The sequence below is a fragment of the Lissotriton helveticus genome, chromosome 4_1 (assembly GCF_964261635.1).
Source record: "Lissotriton helveticus chromosome 4_1, aLisHel1.1, whole genome shotgun sequence".
NCBI lineage: Eukaryota > Metazoa > Chordata > Amphibia > Caudata > Salamandridae > Lissotriton > Lissotriton helveticus.
Genome location: NC_136063.1, coordinates 2,103,574,306 through 2,103,592,789, shown reverse-complemented (window position 1 = coordinate 2,103,592,789; position 18,484 = coordinate 2,103,574,306). Strand labels below are relative to the sequence as shown.

At 45.5% G+C, this 18,484-nt stretch overlaps 1 protein-coding gene across 1 annotated transcript in view; it reads left to right on the top strand.

Annotated features, from left to right (window-relative positions):
• The window catches only part of LOC144829539 (synaptotagmin-like protein 2), a 739,182-nt gene that overhangs the window by 544,878 nt on the left and 175,820 nt on the right, over positions 1-18,484 (top strand). The gene's annotated exons all lie outside the window — the stretch shown is intronic.

Below are 18,484 nucleotides of genomic sequence, written 5' to 3'. Positions count from 1 at the left end.
TGGTAGATTCTGTCTTGGCCATCGAGAATTGTATCTGTCAAAGCGAATTCTCAATTAATAAATAATTACTATTTAGTGGCATGAATATTTTGCATTTGTAACTGACTTGATGCACACTATAGAGCTGTGTTATTCTTATATTGGGCCAACTAGGCCTGACTCCATTTTGAAATTCAAACGTGACCATGTTTTCATTCTTCGAGTCTCCACATGCAGCAAAATGATCCAGTTTTTGCTCTTGCATGCCCTCTTTGGCCAGGTCACTGAGAACGCACATTCACACTCGTCCGAATTCTTGATGTGTTCACATCTAAATATTCATAACGTGTGTTTCCAGTATGGTAACACAGTAGCAGCTCTCTAATGTTATTACAAGTAATCTCTGTGTTACCCTATCATTTCTCATATGTGAGGTCCTGTTTCGGTCTATAATAAAGTTTTTAGGTCGAGCATTCGAGACCTATTGTATATGTTTTAGTATTTACTTATATCTGTATGTACTTTGTGGGCTCTGGAGATCAGCCCTAGGACTTGTCTGCTTTCGCTTAGGGACTTTGTTTTCTGTTCAACTGCCTCTGTTTAACTGTTTTGATAGAAAACGACCAGTAGAGGTCAGTAAAATACCAGAATTGCTATCTGCTTGTTCAGCAGCCTCTATTTAACTGTCTTGATAGAAAACGACCAGTAGAGGTCAGTATAATACCAGAAATGCTTTCTGCTGAGGGACTTTCTTTTTTTTTTCTTTTTTGGGCAACTGCCTCTATGTAACTTTCTTGATAGAAAACGACCAGTAGCGGTCAGTAAAATACCAGAATCACTTTAGCATTTTCTAGATTCCAGTCCATAGAAATTGTCTTCTATAAGCACTCGTAGAAAATAATATTTTTTTCAAATTTTGTATTTTCAGTGATATGACCACCAAAGGCCCTGATTTTGCATTAAAAACAGAGCTTTGGACTATACCATTTCCTGCTGAAAGGCAGTATTTCTCTCCTTGTGTTCCCATACCTGGAGCGTCAAACAGTTCGGTGTTTATTATCCCTCCATGTTAAAAAACAGTTGATGTTTCAGCACCCAGGCTAATGTGCTGCATAGCTAAATACACATAAGGTCCCATAGGCGAGACAGATTGCATTGCAAATGCTTGTTTTATGGATGTAGCATGAAACATAAACACAAATTTTCTCTGCAAAATGTCTGTAATAGGCTCTCAGACATTACCCATATTACAAATAAATTAAAGGGAAATGGTATTTAAAACGATCTGTTCAAGACTTATGCATGGTTATCAGGACAAGACTCTGCAGCACAGAGCCCACTTTGCCCATTCCTTGAAACGTCTCTGACAAGCACATTGCACAGGCGGACGCCTGCTCCAAGGTGTGCATCATTTGCAAGTGATCATTTTATTGTTTGTATAGAAAAAATCTTTTTTTTTACCAATTTAACACCTACAAGTTGTAGTTGAAAAATTACTTTTTGATACTTAATTTAAGATATTGAAAGACTACATATTTTTAATCACTTTCCTTAGAAGAGGAGTGTTTGTTATGCTATGTTACATGGCACTATTGTAATGAAACGTATGCGACTGAAAGTGTGAACAACCATTGTTTAGTTGGTTCCTGATTTTTAAACGATTATGTTCTGATATACGGCTGATGGGCAATTATTTCATACCTTGGCAGCCCAGGCATGAAATCTAGGCCAGCAGGTCTTACAGGAGAGAACACGGTGATCTTGGCCAGCAGATTAGACGAGGATCACAGTTGGCAAGAGGGCACATATTTGAGGAGCTTGGGTTTCAGAAAAAAGGATCAGTGTCATGGAAGGCTGCATGCACAATGTAAATGCAAAGGGATTTAAAGACAAGAAGCTTGTGTATAAAAGGCCAGGGTAGCCAGACCAAGCTAGGAGACATGTGAGCACGTTTACTGAGCTGGATGCAGACCGGAGTGGGGCATTCTGGGCCATCAGGAGGGGATCCAACATTGGTTTGGCAAGCCCAGATTCATGCTTTTACCAAAATCCAACCTATAGGAAAACAAGCATTGGAAATGCAATAGGTCTTGCACCATTAGAGTTAGTGTTTTTAGAATTGTTTATGGGTTTTTTTGTAAATGTTTAGCATTTTTGTTTCCTGTAGCCAATGCTAAAGTATTACAAATAAAAAAAGCCATAAACATTTCTAAAAGCTCTAACTGAAATGGTCTGAGAACTATTGCACTGTGTGAGGGTGAGGGTGAGTGAGGGTGAGGGTGAGTGAGGGTGAGTGAGGGTGAGGGTGAGTGAGGGTGAGTGAGGGTGAGGGGTTGAGGGTGAGTGAGGGTGAGTGAGGGTGAGGGGTTGAGGTTGAGGGTGAGGTGTTGAGGGTGAGTGAAGGTGAGTGAGGGTGAGGGTGAGTGAGGTGTTGAGGGTGAGTGAGGGTGAGGGTGAGTGAGGGGTTTTGGGTGAGTGAGGGTGAGGGGGAGTAGTTGAGGCTGAGTGAGGGTGAGTGAGAGTGAGGGTGAGTGAGGGGTTGAGGTTGAGGGTGAGGGGTTGAGGGTGAGTGAGTGAGGGTGAGGGGTTGAGGGTGAGTGAGGGTTTGAGGGTGAGGGGTTGAGGGTGAGGGAGGGTGAGTGAGGGTGAGGGGTTGAGGGGGAGGGGTCGAGGGGGAGGGGTTGAGGGTGAGTGAGGGTGAGTGAGTGAGGGTGAGGGGTTGAGGGTGAGTGAGGGTGAGGGGTTGAGGGTGGGTGAGTGAGGGTGAGGGTTTGAGGGTGAGGGGTTGAGGGTGAGTGAGTGAGGGTGAGGGGTTGAGGGTGAGTGAGTGTGAGGGGTTGAGGGTGAGTGAGGTTGAGGGTGGTTGAGTGAGGATGAGTGAGAGTGAGGGTGAGTGAGGGGGTGAGGGTGAGTGAGTGAGGGTGAGGGGGTGAGGGGGTGAGGGGGAGGAATGCGGCCTGCTCTTCCTACTTGTGTGGCAAGTATTTAAAGTTGCTGCCGTAGCTCAAGCTGCTGAGACGGGGGGACATGGGGGGCTGCGACAAGGAAAGGATTGGCAGGGAGGGCGCAACAGGAAGGCTCTCACTGGACGTGCGTGGCTCCACCTAATGCAGGAAAAGGAGGAGTTTCTGACACAAAATATCTGTTGAAAATTATAAATTTAAGTAGGGAAGCTGTGATTTGTCCCGATTTCCTGGGTCCACTGTGTACAAATCGGCCAGTCAACGAGTGTTTATTCGTGTTTTCTTATGTTGAGGCTTTGTTTTTGTTTTTTTACCCCTTAGTGCAGTCTTCTGCAGTTTGTAGAATATAGCGTGAATTCGATCAGAAGGGATCAGAGCACTTTGCGTAAGCGAGAGTTACATTACACTAGGCCACATGCATTGTTCAAGGCATCAGGAAATTAGGGGATTTGCCCAGAATCTCAAGAGTTTGAGCCAAAACTGAGATTGGAACCGGGTTCCCGAGTTCCAAAGACTGCAGATCGGGCTGAAACACCACATCGCGTTTAGAGGGAGGCAGAACCCACATGATGGAAGCTTGGCTCGTTATGGGGTCGAGGTTCCGGTTTTATGAACATGACAATTTAGCTGTAATGAAATAAAGGATTAAATAACGCAATGCCTTGCAGCCAAAAGGTTAATTTAGATCACGGTTTCCTTTTATTATTTACAGCATTGTTCGGGGGGGGGGGTGGGGGGGGGATATAGAAACAACACGAGGGTCAGCGTGTGGGTTAAAGTAAAAGCAACATGGTGGAGGGTGTGTGCAGGCAGTGGAGCTAAGCATCAGGATGAGCACAACAGGAAGGGGACCGAGCCCTAGCCGTACTTGCAGTGCTGGGAGACGTGAGGCAAGGGATGGGAGTGGAGGTGAGGGGGTGTTTCTGACGTGAATCCTGTGTTAATGAAAAGAAGGCGAGATCTCACTTCTTATGCTCAGCAGTCAGCTCTGCCACTCCCAGCTCTGTAATTCAAAAGTGAAAGCGCTTGCTAAACAAACAATTCATCCTCTCGTGGTCTAGAAGCTGCAATTTTTCACAAAAACACATATTTCGGATGCTATTTATTAGAAATTTAACAAGCATTTGCACCGGAGGCCAGTACTTACCAGCATAGTCCTAGGTCTGTACCGCATTGATGCTGGCTGCGGGTCGGCGGCTCTTTTGCCGAGGATGATCTTCAGAGCTGGGAAGAGAGCAGTGGGCTAACTCGGGAGGGGGCGGAGCGGGTAAAATAAACAAACGAGACGGAGGGAAGAGAGGGGAGGGGGGAGGAGAAATGCGACACGGCGGGAAGGGGAGGGGGCGGAGCGGGTTAAATTAAACAAACGAGACGGAGGGATGAGAGGGGAGGGGGGAGGAGAAATGCGACACGGCGGGAAGGGGAGGGGGCGGAGCGGGTTAAATTAAACAAACGAGACGGAGGGAAGAGAGGGGAGGGGGGAGGAGAAATGCGACACGGCGGGAAGGGGAGGGGGCGGAGCGGGTTAAATTAAACAAACAAGACGGACGGAGGAGAGGGGAGGGGGGAGGAGAAATGGTACACAGCGGGAAGGGGAGGGGGCGGAGCGGGTAAAACAAGACGGACGTGCACGCGCTTTTAAGCTCAATGCGCATGCGCATTGAGCTTAAAAGTCACGGGCACTGCAAGGAATCGCCACGATTCCTTGCAGTGGATAAAGAGTGGATAAGCCCCCATAGTCTCGCTTGCTCGATGCGCATGCGCATCGACAGGCGAGACCTAAAAAGACATTTACAACCATCACTTATTAGGTAACTAATCAAGAAATAGGTACATAGACAGGCGCAGCATCTAAGTTCAGCCGATCACAGTTAGAAGCACCAGTTACATTATTATACTACATGTGAGAGTGGAAATCTTTGTGCATACAGAGGAAGACATCTTGAATATCGTAGTATATAAAAATAGATCTGGTTCAGCACTGCCGATGGGCAAGACAACAATACAGTAACCATATAATGTGCATATCTATTACAATGGAATATCAATGAACTCCCTCCCCCACCCATCAACTAAAGGGAGCATTCCCAGGAATGGACAGTAGCAAAAGAGAAAGGAGGGGGAATTCCTACCCAGTCTACATCATGCCATCATGGTAACTGGCATGGCGTGTAAATATCCGGGAGGTGGGCAGGTGGGTTCAGGCATCAATACCACCTTCCACCTAGTACCGCAGTGGTTTCCGGACACAGCTCTGCATGTGGCTCAGGACAGCACTAACTCTCAGGTGTGGCAACCTGTGCGTCATCTGCGTGTAAGTGGAGTGAATCTACGTCTAGCGCTTTGAAGGACTCCAGTAGTAGATCCCGGGACATGGCAATGGGAACCTTTTGCAGCCCACGCCCTTCCTATCTGCGCAGCACCCCGCTGTCAGCGAGTCCTCCACTGCTCCATCTCCTCCTGCCAGGCCAGCAATGCAGGCGGTAGCGCCAACTTCCAGCACCTAGTGATAAGGCGTTTTGCCAATATGAGCGCAAGACCAGCAAACTTCGCCTGTAATTTGTAACCCTTAGGACGTGGGTATAGGCCTAGTGGACAGCCTTCTGCTGTAGTCAATGCATTTACAACCATCACTATACACTGTAAAAGAAAAGATGGTGATTTCTTCTGATGCATCTGAGAGAAGAAAATTATGAGTTTCAAAAGATCAATGCACAGATCTTTTGTGAGTCTTTAACAAATCCAGTTGCTCTTTCTTAAGATACTATACACAGTATAAACAGATGAGTATGTTCAAATGTTGTTTCATATGATTTGGACTGAATCTCTCCACATGGGTCAAGGGTGTCCTCATGGATCAGATTCTGGGTCATCACTTGAGGACGAATTTTAGTTATTGGGTTCTAGTCCATCCCGAATTCGTTGTTTCGTTCAATGTGTGATTTTAAGGTTGAGCTTTGGGCTCGATTGAAGGAGGAGCCTAAGTGGTCAGTGTATGTGGAGTGGCGGAAGGTCTTTACCATTTGCTTAAAAATCTCCTCGATAGTGGGAGATACGTTGTCCTTGTCACATGTTATTGTGTTGGGTGCTGCTCGGCCGCCGCCAAAGCTCAACGCCTCTATACATCAGTACATGTACAGCACCCACTTGCACCAAACATTCTTTTTCTTTCTAGCTGTACACCATCTTACCAATGGATTCCTACCCAAAGAGAGAAAATATGGCGATTACCAATAACCTGAACTTTCAAAAGTGACCGACTGAAGATTCTGTCAACATCATCCTCAACCTAAGCTCCCATGCGATATCTCTTCCTCTCACACTTAGCTCAGATCGGTCATTCAGCTCTTCAATCAAAACCAAAACTAGCTTTGATTGGGTAGTAACATCAAACTGGTAACCACAGTGAAGTAGTGTGGCTCACTGGTTAGAGGCGGCAGACCCGAGAGCAGAGGACGGCCGGGACCAGGGTTCGATTCCCGGCGCGGCAGGTTTCTGGACCAGGGTCAGCGGACTCGATAATTCTCTCGCCTCGGTGCCCACTCTGATCAGCGATCACACTCGGCAACTCTGGGCATTAGCTTGCCTCATCTTCACTAACGGCCCCACCAGACCGCCGGGGATGCCTGGTCTCACCCTGGAGATACCCATTAAGGGACCATCTCTCAGGGAAGCCAGGAAGGGTTTCGCAGCGGTCGAAGCGCCTTGGGACCCTACGGGTAAGTAGTGCGCTATATAAATGCCTATACATTTACATTTACATTTACAGTCCTGACATCATGATCACTGAACACACACCCTTGGGCTCTCCAGAGTTCACTCAAGAATTGCATTTAATCGTACCCGTGTGTAACGACATTTTTACCATCCAAGGCCACCTTACATGCACCAGCTGACCTCATCACCTCCATAAAACGCTTTGCTACAATACTCTCTTTCCTTACTCCCTCTCCAAGACCTGGGTGCCTGGATTTGCTTTCAATAACCTGTGCACATTCCTGAAAATCTAAACGTGTCCAGGTAAGTCTTCCATTCCCACTTAGGCCTACCCCACTCTAAAGAAGGGTGCATTAATATGAACTATTTATTAGCAGAATTATTAGTAAGCACATTATCCATTGGCAAAGTAGCAGTGAACGTAGTACCAGCATTAGTAATACTCACATTACCAATATCACTACCACAAATGCTACATCCACTACCACTACTAATAACAACATGTTTGTCAAACCTGTGAAAATAAAATACACTATTCGTAACAAGTGCACTTCATCTACTTATTAGAACAGTGCAAAGGTGTGTCAGTTACAGTGACTATAAAGGAAAAAACTCTACTGCTACTCACACAAGCCCTAATACCTGTAATTTTATTTCATTGCTCAGATGTACCATCAGATGTACCATCTTGTTTCCTGGTTCCGGACACAAAAGGGTTTATAGATTCTGGATGTTTAAATACAGCATGGCACAGACCATATGTGCAGATTCGCTGTGAGTACTGGACTGTATAACGCCGTAGTTGTTGGAGAATATGCGCTTAAAGACCCTCTCAAGGCTGAATGGGAATATTAGGTTGTTGCACTCTGCATAATTAACTTATGTGATACAGTGACACTAGAGACATGCACATAACATGTGCTATATAGATATTTTGCCACAATACTGGACAGACCACTCACTCCTACTTTTTCACACAGTGGTGTCCAGATCTAGCATGATCGGGAGGCAGGAGTCAACTTGCCGGAAAGACAGAGACTGGTCTCAATTAAAACAAGATAAGATAACCCAGACTTTTCCTAGGGTAAATCTTTTCGATCCCTCCACCTCGGTAGAGAGTAATTACCAACAATACTATGATCTAGTAACCGAGACGTTAGACTCCCTAGCACCAGTGAAACAACGCAAAGTGAAAAAGAGGCAGTCGGCTCCATGGTACAGTGAGGATTTGAGATCGCTTCATTTAAAATGTAGGAGGGCGGAACGGATCTGGAGGAAATTCTATTCCGACATAGACAAAACCACCCTAAAACTACTACAGGCTGAATATAAAAGAGGCTAAAGCTGAGTTTTATGCCGCCTCCATTCTACAATCTTCTAACTGCACCAAGGCCCTCTTTGACATTGTTAAGAAACTTTGAAGAGAAAATTGCTACAATCATAGGTAACCTCCAAAAGTCAACTACTGTTAATGTGGAGACTGTGCCACTGGAGCATAAGGAAGAGCCGGGGTTGAAACCTTCCCTTAGCCAATTTACCGAATTGATGGAGGAAGTGTTTCGCAGTCTAGTATGTAAGGTTCTTCTGGCTACCCCCTTGACCCCTTTCCCCCGAGGTTATGGAAGGAAGTGGGACAAGCAACCTTACCCTGGCTACATCAGTTATGCAACCAATCATTGGAGGCAGGGGTGGTGCCGGATGCTTGGAAACATGCAATGGTCACCCCCATGCTCCAAAAGCCTTCGCTGGACCCTAGTGCCCCTGCTAATTTTAGACCTATATCTCTTTTACCCTTCCCAGTAAAGGTCTTGGAAAAATTAGTAAGCAGGGATCTTTCAGACTTCTTGGAGAAAAATTACCTGTTGGATGAGGACCAGTTTGGCTTCCGTGCAAAACATGGCATGGAGTCAGCATTATTAACATTCATGGACAGTCTTCGAAGGCGTGCGAACAATGGAGAGCCCACTGTATTGATATTATTGGATATGTCAGCCGCTTTTGATATGGTGACCCACTGTATCTTGTTGGAGAGGCTAACAGAGACTGGGGTGAACGGGATGGCTTTTCAATGGTTACAGTCTTATCTGTCGGGCAGACAACAGACAGTATCCTTAACACCATTTACATCAAATAAGTCACCATTCCCCCACGGAGTGCCTCAGGGCTCGTCCATTAGCCCTATCCTTTTCAATATTTATCTGCGTCCTCTACTCCCCCTGATTAGATCTTTTGGGATTGAGTTGGTTAACTATGCCGACGACACCCAATTGGTGTTTTCCCTGGAGGGGAAGCAAGCGGTGCCGCTGAGTACCCTTCAGGACTGTATGCGTCATACCTCCGTTTGGCTTAGGAAAAACTACCTTCAATTTAATGGTGGTAAAATGGAGGTAATGTTCTGCCCGGGTAACACCCTACCTTGCCACCTACCACTGGAGTTCAGACTTACATCGGAAGAAGAACCCCTGACTCCGGTTAAGGTGGTACGGAACCTAGGGGTTATGGTGGAGGATAACCTTCAGATGGATGACCAAGCCAACAAGACAATCAGTGTCTGTATGGTCCTCCTACGAATGTTGCGAAAGGTGCTACCTTTTCTCCCGAGTGAGACTCGCCCCCTGGTGGTCAGAAGTCTGATACTTAGTAGACTGGTCTATTGTAATGCTCTGTATTTGGGTGCCCCACAGTATATCATTCAGAGTTTACAAAGAGTCCAGTCTACAGCGGCTAAATTAGCCCTGAATTGGGAGCGGCGCTCTTCTACTTCGTTGGCTCTGAAAGAGCTACACTGGCTGCCAATTTGTGAAAGAATTCACTTCAAATCTATGTGTATAGTGTTTAATGGACTACACAATTCAGGCCCAAGGCCGATTTCTAACAGGTTTAACTGGTACCAGCCTAAGAGGACGCTTCGCCCCTCTTCGCTAAACCTAGCGGCGACGTCCAGATTTAAGCGATCAAGGATGGGAGGCTGGGCTTTTAGTGTGTCAGCAGCTCGACTCTGGACCGAGCTACCACTCCAGATTAGACAGTCTAACACGCTGACCTCTTTTAGGAAAAGCTTAAAAACCTGGCTGTTTCCTAGAGGCAGCTAAGTCCAGTTCCTTTCTTTCTCTCTGACCATGTTACTGTAATGGGGGCTTTGAGCGACAATCTGAACGCCAAGATACCCGTAGGTTGAAAGGTTTGCGCTATATAAGAAATAAATACATACATATATTCAACTGAAATTAAGGGCCTGGGTCAAAAAGCATTGTCTGTGTGCGGTCACTGCTTCCTCCTGTCCGAGGGGTGACTTCAGGGGCAGCTACTCCATTAAGACAGAGGCACCAATAACCAAATTGCCCCCAGAAATGAAAAATTAAATGGTAATAATGTTTATTTATTACCATTTTATTTTTCAATAATCCCGTCCCGAGCCGAGCGTCAAGACGGGGCTGGCCGCTGTTGACTGAGAGCAGCAGAGAGCAGTGACGGGCAGGGCACTTTAAGTTTAAAGAGTGCATGTCTCTTTGGCTGACCGTCTTGTGACGGCCAGCCAGACATGTGCATTTTAAACCTCTGTAACCCAGCTGTCTAAAACAGATGGGTTAGAGAAAGCATAGGGCTCCAGTGTCCTCAGGAGTGCCGAAGGAGGCCACTCCCTCCAATCATGGCACTTCTCTCGTGCTTCATGAGAGCAGCGCCATGATAGGCTACTGCAGTTTCCTGGGTCTCGCGTTGGAGCCTGCCTCAAGAAAACCCAAGCGAGGAGGACGTCGTGCCAGGAAGGTAAGCGTAATTATTTTATTACTTATTTATTTTTGTCCCACCCGCTTCACCACCCTGCACACATGCCCGCCACCACTGGGTGGCTTAATCATGAATTTCCATAAGTAAGATATATTACTTATTGATCTTATACATCTGGCTTTCTTCCATGAGTTAGCTTGACTTACTCCTGTAAATTCATGTTTAGTCCACTCTTACATCTGGTGTAAGACACAATTACTCATAGAAGATGCTTTGTAAGGTGGGCCTGCATTTCTCAGTCTCTGCCACCTTCTGTAGCAGCCCAAGCTCAGCTAGGACTCAAGCAAGCTCAGAATAAAATATGTCACCAATGAACACACTGCCATGCCTATTAACTCTGTCAATGGTTGTTTATTTAGTTTTCTGTGCACTATATATTCCGGCAACCTAGAACTGTGCACATAATTCATATTTTGAATGGCTCAGTGGGAGATAAGTCTAAAGCTGCTCAGGGATCCAGGGATGTCCTATTCCTTCAGAGAAAACAGAAATTAGCAAGTAAAAAAACCCACTAAAAATAGTAAAATACTCTCCCCTGTTGAAATAATTAAACTAAGGAGATCCGACGTGCCGGATAAATATTCAGATTGCATTAAAGAGTGTTAAGAATATGTAATTAGCCCAATTAGTACAGCACACACAGAGCAACCTGTACAAATTCCTCCATCAGTTGTAGAAGTAGGGCACCCTCCCTGAGGCTGTCTATGTTTGTTAATAGTCCGCTTTAAATCAAAGGAGCTGAACATAAAAAAGCCTCCTAAAATTAAAGCAGTAAATCAGAGTGTTAGTGAACGGGTTCAGCCCAGGATCCGAAGATTAGAACAAGATAGAATGAGGCCTGCTCGGTAAACAGAAGAAGAGAGCAAAGGAAAGGGAATATTGTCGAAATATAGTCTTCTAGTCACAAAGGCATTTTGGAGCACATTAAATATTACTCCTGTATGTCTTTGTGAATACGTCCCACAAGATAGAATGAGGTTTGGTTGGTAAACAGTAGAAGAGAATAAAAGAAGGAGTGTACTATTGTCGATACATAGGGGCCCATTAGGATGTCGGGCAGATCGCCACCGCCATGCGGGCGGTGGCGATCCGCCCGACATCCTTGCCCGCCCGCCACCAATTTCTCCCCCCCCCCCGCCATATTCCTATGATGGGGGGGACCGCAGCGGACGGAAACACTGTCTGCTGCTTTTCCGCCCCGGTCGCCTTGCGGCCGGGGTGGAAAAGGGTTTATATGGTGGCAGTGTCTATCAGACACCACCAGCCATAATACGATGGGCTGTGGGAGATGCCTGGTGAAGGCGAGGTGGGGGGTGCACATGGGGGGTACCTGTAGTACCCCCCCTGCATTTGCATACACAATGCAGCAGGCACCGCGCGATGCCTGCCGCTTTGTGTATGCAAATGCATGCCATGCACTTTTAACATTGCGGCGGGCGGAGCTTTCAGCCCCGCCGCAATGTTAAAAATGCAGCGGGCGCATCCTAATTCCCCTCACGGGACCCCCGCCCTTATGGCAGGCGGTCCCAATCCCCTGGAGGATGGCGGGAGGGCAAAGTCCGCCCGCCATCCTAATGACCCCCATAGTGTTCTCGTCATGGAGGCATTTTGGAGTATGTTAGGTGTTGCTCCTGTAATACTCGTTTAGGTACTCATACATACCTTTGTGACTATGTCCCAAAAGAGCTAACATGAGAACAAAATAAGAATATAGAGGAATATTCTTATACTGTTAGTACAAAGAGACAGGACTTGTTCTTTTACTATAGGGAGTTGGGCTTTTCGGGCAGATTCATAAAGGATGATACGAATATGTGAAAGAGTACTGCAGGAATACTACTTTACTACTCCTAAGAGGCCCCATAGTTTTTAATAGCCTCTGGTACAACCAACGCAGAGCAAACAGATTTCAGGGCAGTGCATTTCACCTTGAAGTGGACTTAAATAAGGACTCTTTCTAAATATTGGTATTTTTCATGCCAAGGCCCTCACTCTATGAGTGCGGTACTTAAGATTCAGACACAAACACAAATCAATCTAGCAAACACCACAAAATGCTGACTTTTTCAATTTGGAAGGACAAAAAGCATATGCTTTTATTGCGTTACCGCCTCCCACCACCCCCACCCCCATTCCAAGCTTCTCAGTGTTATCAGTATTTACCGGATATGGTATTTCCACACAACAACAAAAAGGGAACTCTCATGGTGAGGCCCGAAATGTTAGTGCAGACCGTTCGGGTGCCTTGAGATCCCACGGGAATAATGAGAATTTTAATTTGCATTCTAGTCTCAGTGTGGCACAGAACTCACCTCATTAAAAACATTAAATAACTTTTCTGAAGTGTATTCCTCAAATCATGTAAGAGTCGTGCAACAATTTTGGTGTTCTTTTAACTTGGTGGAACTTCACTACACAGCAAATGATGTCAAGAAAGTATTTACTGCTAATCTTCATTACTCCGAGTCATAGCCTTCCTCATCCCAGTCCTAACTCAATGAGCTTTCTGTCTCCCTAGTACTGATTTCACCTGGGGCATTCCATTGCCCCTTCCAACATGGCAGCCACTAAACGTCCTGTTGTGTGCCCCATAAATGAGGAACCCCAAAATGCATATTCCCTTATTGTAGCAAGATGTCTTTCGCAATAGCAATTTACATCATTCCTTCTTATATTTTTTGGGGGGAAGTGAAGGAAAGGAAAACTAGGACTGTGACAAAGAAGACTATGACTCAGAAGAATTGAAATTATGATAAGTAATCGAAGCATCACCTACCTCGTCCATCTGCCTCATCCCGGTCCTAGCATAATGAACTTATACCCAAGTTTATTCAATTTTTTTAATTAATTTATTTTATTGGTTTTCTTATTACAATCAACAATGAGACTCAAAAGTGCACGTATACATGATGCTTTCGTAATACACACAATGCGTAAAATTAAAAGTTGACATTGTATAATCCTCATACACCAAAGCATTTAGACAACACACCCTTCTGTGCAACAAGTCACTCCCACCGTGCTTACACACCACTAAAGTTTATTCAAAATTTCTAGTTATTATTGGACTGCTGGCAATACTGCTGGTCCAAATTAAGAAGACGCCTCCCCCATACTTCACCTATAATGTGCAATAAAGGTATGAGGTGAAGCCCAAGTGGCTGCCACAGAAATGTCTTTGAGGGAAATCCCTTTAAATGCAGACCAGGAAGAAGCCATGCCCATTATGGACCGACCTTGGAACATTGAATGCATAGGAATCCCTGCCTTCTTGTATGCCAAAGAAATGATCATTCGAATCCACCTCCTTAAGGCCAAGGTACAAGGACAATGACCCTTATAGCTAGGCCAAAGGCGACAAATAAAAAATCCACTTTCCTTAAAGAGTTATTTCTTTAAAGATATACAGAAAGGCTCTTTGTAGGTCTAACAAGTGCCACAAAACGTCCTGTTCAGTAGTAGGGGATGGGAAAAAAACAGGAATGACTCGGCAAGAGGAAAAGATAAAGGAATCTTGGTCAAAATGCACGGATATGGTCTTAACACCATCTTATCCCGGGTCTAGTATCTTAGTGGACTAATGAGTCCACTATAGGGGCGTGTGTTTGACCAAATGGTTGCAAGTTCAAATCCTGGCTGGTCCACTCAGCCTTTAAATCCTTCTGAGGTCGATAAAATGAGTACCATTGGGTTCGGTAACAATAAACATCTTTTATTCAGCACCAACATACCTTTAGTGATGAACGTGCACTTTACAAATGCACCTTATGTTATTCTCAAAGTCCTTTAAAGTGCTCTGTTTCCTTAAATTTGGAATAGAGATAGCAATATCTGAGGAATAGCCCAAGCACTCTAACCTCTGCCTCTCAATATTCAGACCCTCAGAGAGAGGTGTTAAAGTGTCTTCTCTGGTCACTGAGGACATTTCAGGGGAGACAGAACAGACTTTTAGATCCACAGAGACTGAGCTGCCAGATGAAGAAGCATTGGGAACCAGTGATGGCAGCAGCAATAGGGTGCCACTAAGAGAAACTCTTGTCCTCCCTGATCTTGCATAGAATCTTGCTGAGCAGTGCAAAGGGGGAGAAGCATAAAGTAGCCCCCTGGGCCACTGAAAACTCATGACATCCACCCTCCAAGCTTCTTGACATGGTAGGAAATACCAGAAGCTGGGAATGAAGAAATCAAACACTCCTTCTCAGGGGTCTCACTGATACTTAGTCCTTTTAAACCAATAAAGAAGAAATTGGCACAGAAGCTGAAATATAAAAGATCATATTTATTAACCTCGAATGAGTTGAGACTACGTCACACAGAAGCCTTAGCAACTGAATGAGGCAGGAGAACAGAAAACTGGGGCTTTTTATATGATTAGGGTTACATAGTAAGCAGAAAACCAAGGGGCAGTCCTTGCTCATGTAAGCATGCAAAAATGACTAAGATGGGCATGCAGAATTTGTTTGCTCAACAAAGTGGGAGGAGAGTACTTCTCCATTCAGCAGCAAAAATAGCCTGACAGTTATACTAGAGAGGCAGGTGCATTCTACTAGCTAGGCCCTTCTGGGCATGTGCGAAGTGAAAGATGCTGAATATAGTTTGTCTCTAGGCAGATTTCAAGAGCAGTTAACACTGAGGGAGGACAGAGCACATGGCAAACAAAATGGCTGCCAGAAATACAAAATGGCTTTCACAAAGCGGATAAGATAACTTCTAAATACAAGATGGCTTCAGCTAAATGCTAACCCATTGCTGTCAATTTACAACAGGAAGGAGGGCATTCTGGGGAGAAGTGAAGAGGTCTAACCATGGAACTACAAATCTCTTCAAAATGTCCTTAAATATATGCAGGCAGAGGATCATGGATGCTGATGTAGGGAATGTGCAACTCATCTTGCCGGCATGCCCATTCACTTTCCCCAGAAGAGAACTCACTGTCAGTGACAGAAGATTCTCTTCTGCCGAAATCCTTATCTGTTCTTCTAGTTGAAGTAAGCAAGGGACTTTGAAGCTCCCTAGATGATTTATGTAAGACCTTGTGAGTTGAGTGTGTGTTCGTATGTGAACCACAGAAAATTAGGTAATAGTTCCCTAGGACAAGGAATCTTAGAAATTTCTTTGGCATTGAGGATTCTATGGAGTATGCAAATAGGCACCTGCCTGGCAATATCAGAGGTAAAATATTCTTTAGATTCTCCTTCTTGAGATACTGACAGTCTTTAGAACAGGTTGAAACCTTCCGGAAGACTTCTCGTTCAAAAACATAGCAACCTTCACACTTCTCTTCTCCTGGCACTGTTTTTATGGCCATTTTGCCTACTAAGTCATAACTTTAACAAAATATTTGTTCTGCAGAATATCCTTAAAACCTGTTTACAGTAGATTGAACAGAGGCAAAACATTTGTATTAGTTGTGCATTTAAAAAAAAAATTCATACCATGGAGAGTGTCCTGTATAATGTTATTTCTTTTTCTTTTACCAGAATGTTGGACCATTAATTTGCCATGTATTCTTTAAGAAAATGTGTGCATATATGTTTACAGTAATGACGTCAATTGCTCTCATTTTGACAAATCCAACCTGGAACTTCACTAGGCCCTTCCAGTCAGATTTGGCCTTTTCTCAGAGATTGCCCCGGGCGAAACCAAATGTGATGCCCCCACCCACTCGTCCTCTTTAATTGTCTGTGTATTGGAAATTTGGGAGGAGTAGAAGAAAGGTAAGAGGGGCAAGTTTAAGAAGTGCCATGAAAAAGAAAACAAACAAAGAGCAGACAAGCACAGCAGAAGCCTTCAGAAAGAATGTTTGAACACACATATCTTTGGACCTAAGTTGTAGCTAGACTTCTGCAGGGGGCACCAGCGCCCCTTCGGAGGTCGGCGCCCTGGGCAAGTGCACAGCTCCCAAGTGCTAGAGGCCGGCCCTGTCTGCAACCCGAGAGGTGCAGGCGGCCCCGGAGTGGCCAGCATCTTGTTGAAAAATACAAACTGGGGGGGCACTACCAACCAGAATATAAGATCCTTAATTATTGCCCGGCGATGCCGCCTCTTGAACCCACAAAGAAGTTAAACCATTGAAGAGGCAGGCGCTGGAGACTGGAAGGCAGGAAACAAGGTTTTTTATTCTCTCCGGAGGAGAACACAACGAAACGGACAGAAGGTATCGTTCTGAGGTGCTCTAACTTACGTTTGAGGCCTGGCCCCTTATATACAGTGTTTATGGTTTTTATTGCAGTTTACATACATGTGACAAAGCTTTGATATACGGAAAGACATACCCGGAATCCCCCTTTGGGGCCCGTTCCCACACACATTTACAGTTGAAGTCCCCACCCTAATCACAACAGGTGATGAACATCGCGCAGCTGGATAATCCGCCGATTCACGGAATGAGGGGAGTCTGATTGGATCTCATGGGGTGGGGGCTTTGATCAACCCGGGGATTTCTTTGATGGGGGAAGCTTTCTATTGTACGGGGAGGGGCGAGGGTGGTATCGGCAGAGCTGGGTGTCGGCTTGGGAACGGGGAGGACAAAACGGGCACACGGGGAAAAAGGGGGTTTGCATCTAAGGGCCGGAGATCATGAAAGGAAAGCAGGGAGGTGTCGCGCTGGGAACAGGATGAGGGCCGGGGGCAGAGCAGCGCCGAAGAGGGGTTTATGACTCAAGGCAGGTGCAAGCAGGGGGGTGGTCAGCGGGCAGGCTTAGCGAAGGCAAAGGGCTATGTCAGGGGCCAGCGGCATGCAAAAGGGTTGGTTCTGATCGGGGCATCTTAAAATGGCGGGCGCGCACGACAAAAGTGTGGCATCAGGGGAAGAGGCAAGATGGCGCAGATAATGTTCACCAAAACGCACTAATTTTCCACAGTCCCTCCTTTAACATATTCAAGACATCTTGTTGGTTCATTTTCTACTCGGGTCTATTGTGGTGAGCATGAGAGAGAAAACGGTAGGAAACCCAAGATAAAGAGTTGTAAACAATACATTTTGAGGTTTCTAGTTTTTAGGAGGTGCACCTATTTGATGAACTTTGATAAATTTGTTCAGCAGGAAAGTCATAGGAATGAAATACAAAAAACGGCGAGCAGCAAGTACATATCATAACATAAACTGGCAGGTTAATACATATTTCGGATTCGGATTGGAGCAGGATCAATACAATGGTGGCTGGGAGAGAAATGAGGCGTAGAAAAAAACGGTGGTTGAGGATGTCAAATGTTCGAAGTTTACGAGTTCTCATTGTTCTTTGTGGTCTTTCGTTGGCGCTGTTGAGCACCGGCGGTGGAGCTACAAGTCCGGCTCTGTTCTAAGTTCTGCGTTGCAGGGCACGACCCTTTCCTCGCGTTTCTGGTCGGAAAGGTCCTTTTCGCCCCGTGTCCTTTGTGGTGATTGTCAGAAAGTTCCGATGGAAGAAGAGCGTTCAAAACAGTCTATAGGGTAGGTCAGAGGAAAAAGGGGGATGGAGCAAGGCCAGATTAGGAACAAACTAGGGGAACGAGAGACTTCAAATAGGCGGGCGTGTGACGGAATTCAGAGAGCGGGGACTTGTCGACAGGCACTGGACGTCGAGCAGGGGCATCAGGTCGACCCTTTCTTTTCATGCTGTCGAAAACAGTGCCTCGTCCTGCAGCTCTTTTCAGTCGTGGTCTCGCCTTGGCTAATGTCGCAGGTGTCCCTTAGTCTGCAGTCGGGCCTCGTGCTCCCACATCACAATCTTTGTAGGTCTGCGAGGCACGCATCCTGAGGGGCTGCTCACCAAAGTGGAGGGTGGGATGATGTGCCCCATTTAATCAAATGTTTCAACTTCATAATATCTGTTGCCCTGTTGAAAATTCACAGCGAAAAGAAACTGAAGCGAGACTTCTATTATCTTGGCTTTTATTGTTCCAAGCCGTTCTCAGCCTGCTGTTAAAATGATCCTGTACTTTGATGCGTTAAGCGCTCTATAAATATTTATAAAGTAACAATTCTTATAACCGCTATCCCTGTTGCATAATTAAATAACATTTCTGCTCTTTTTCTATCCTCCTAATTTGTGCCG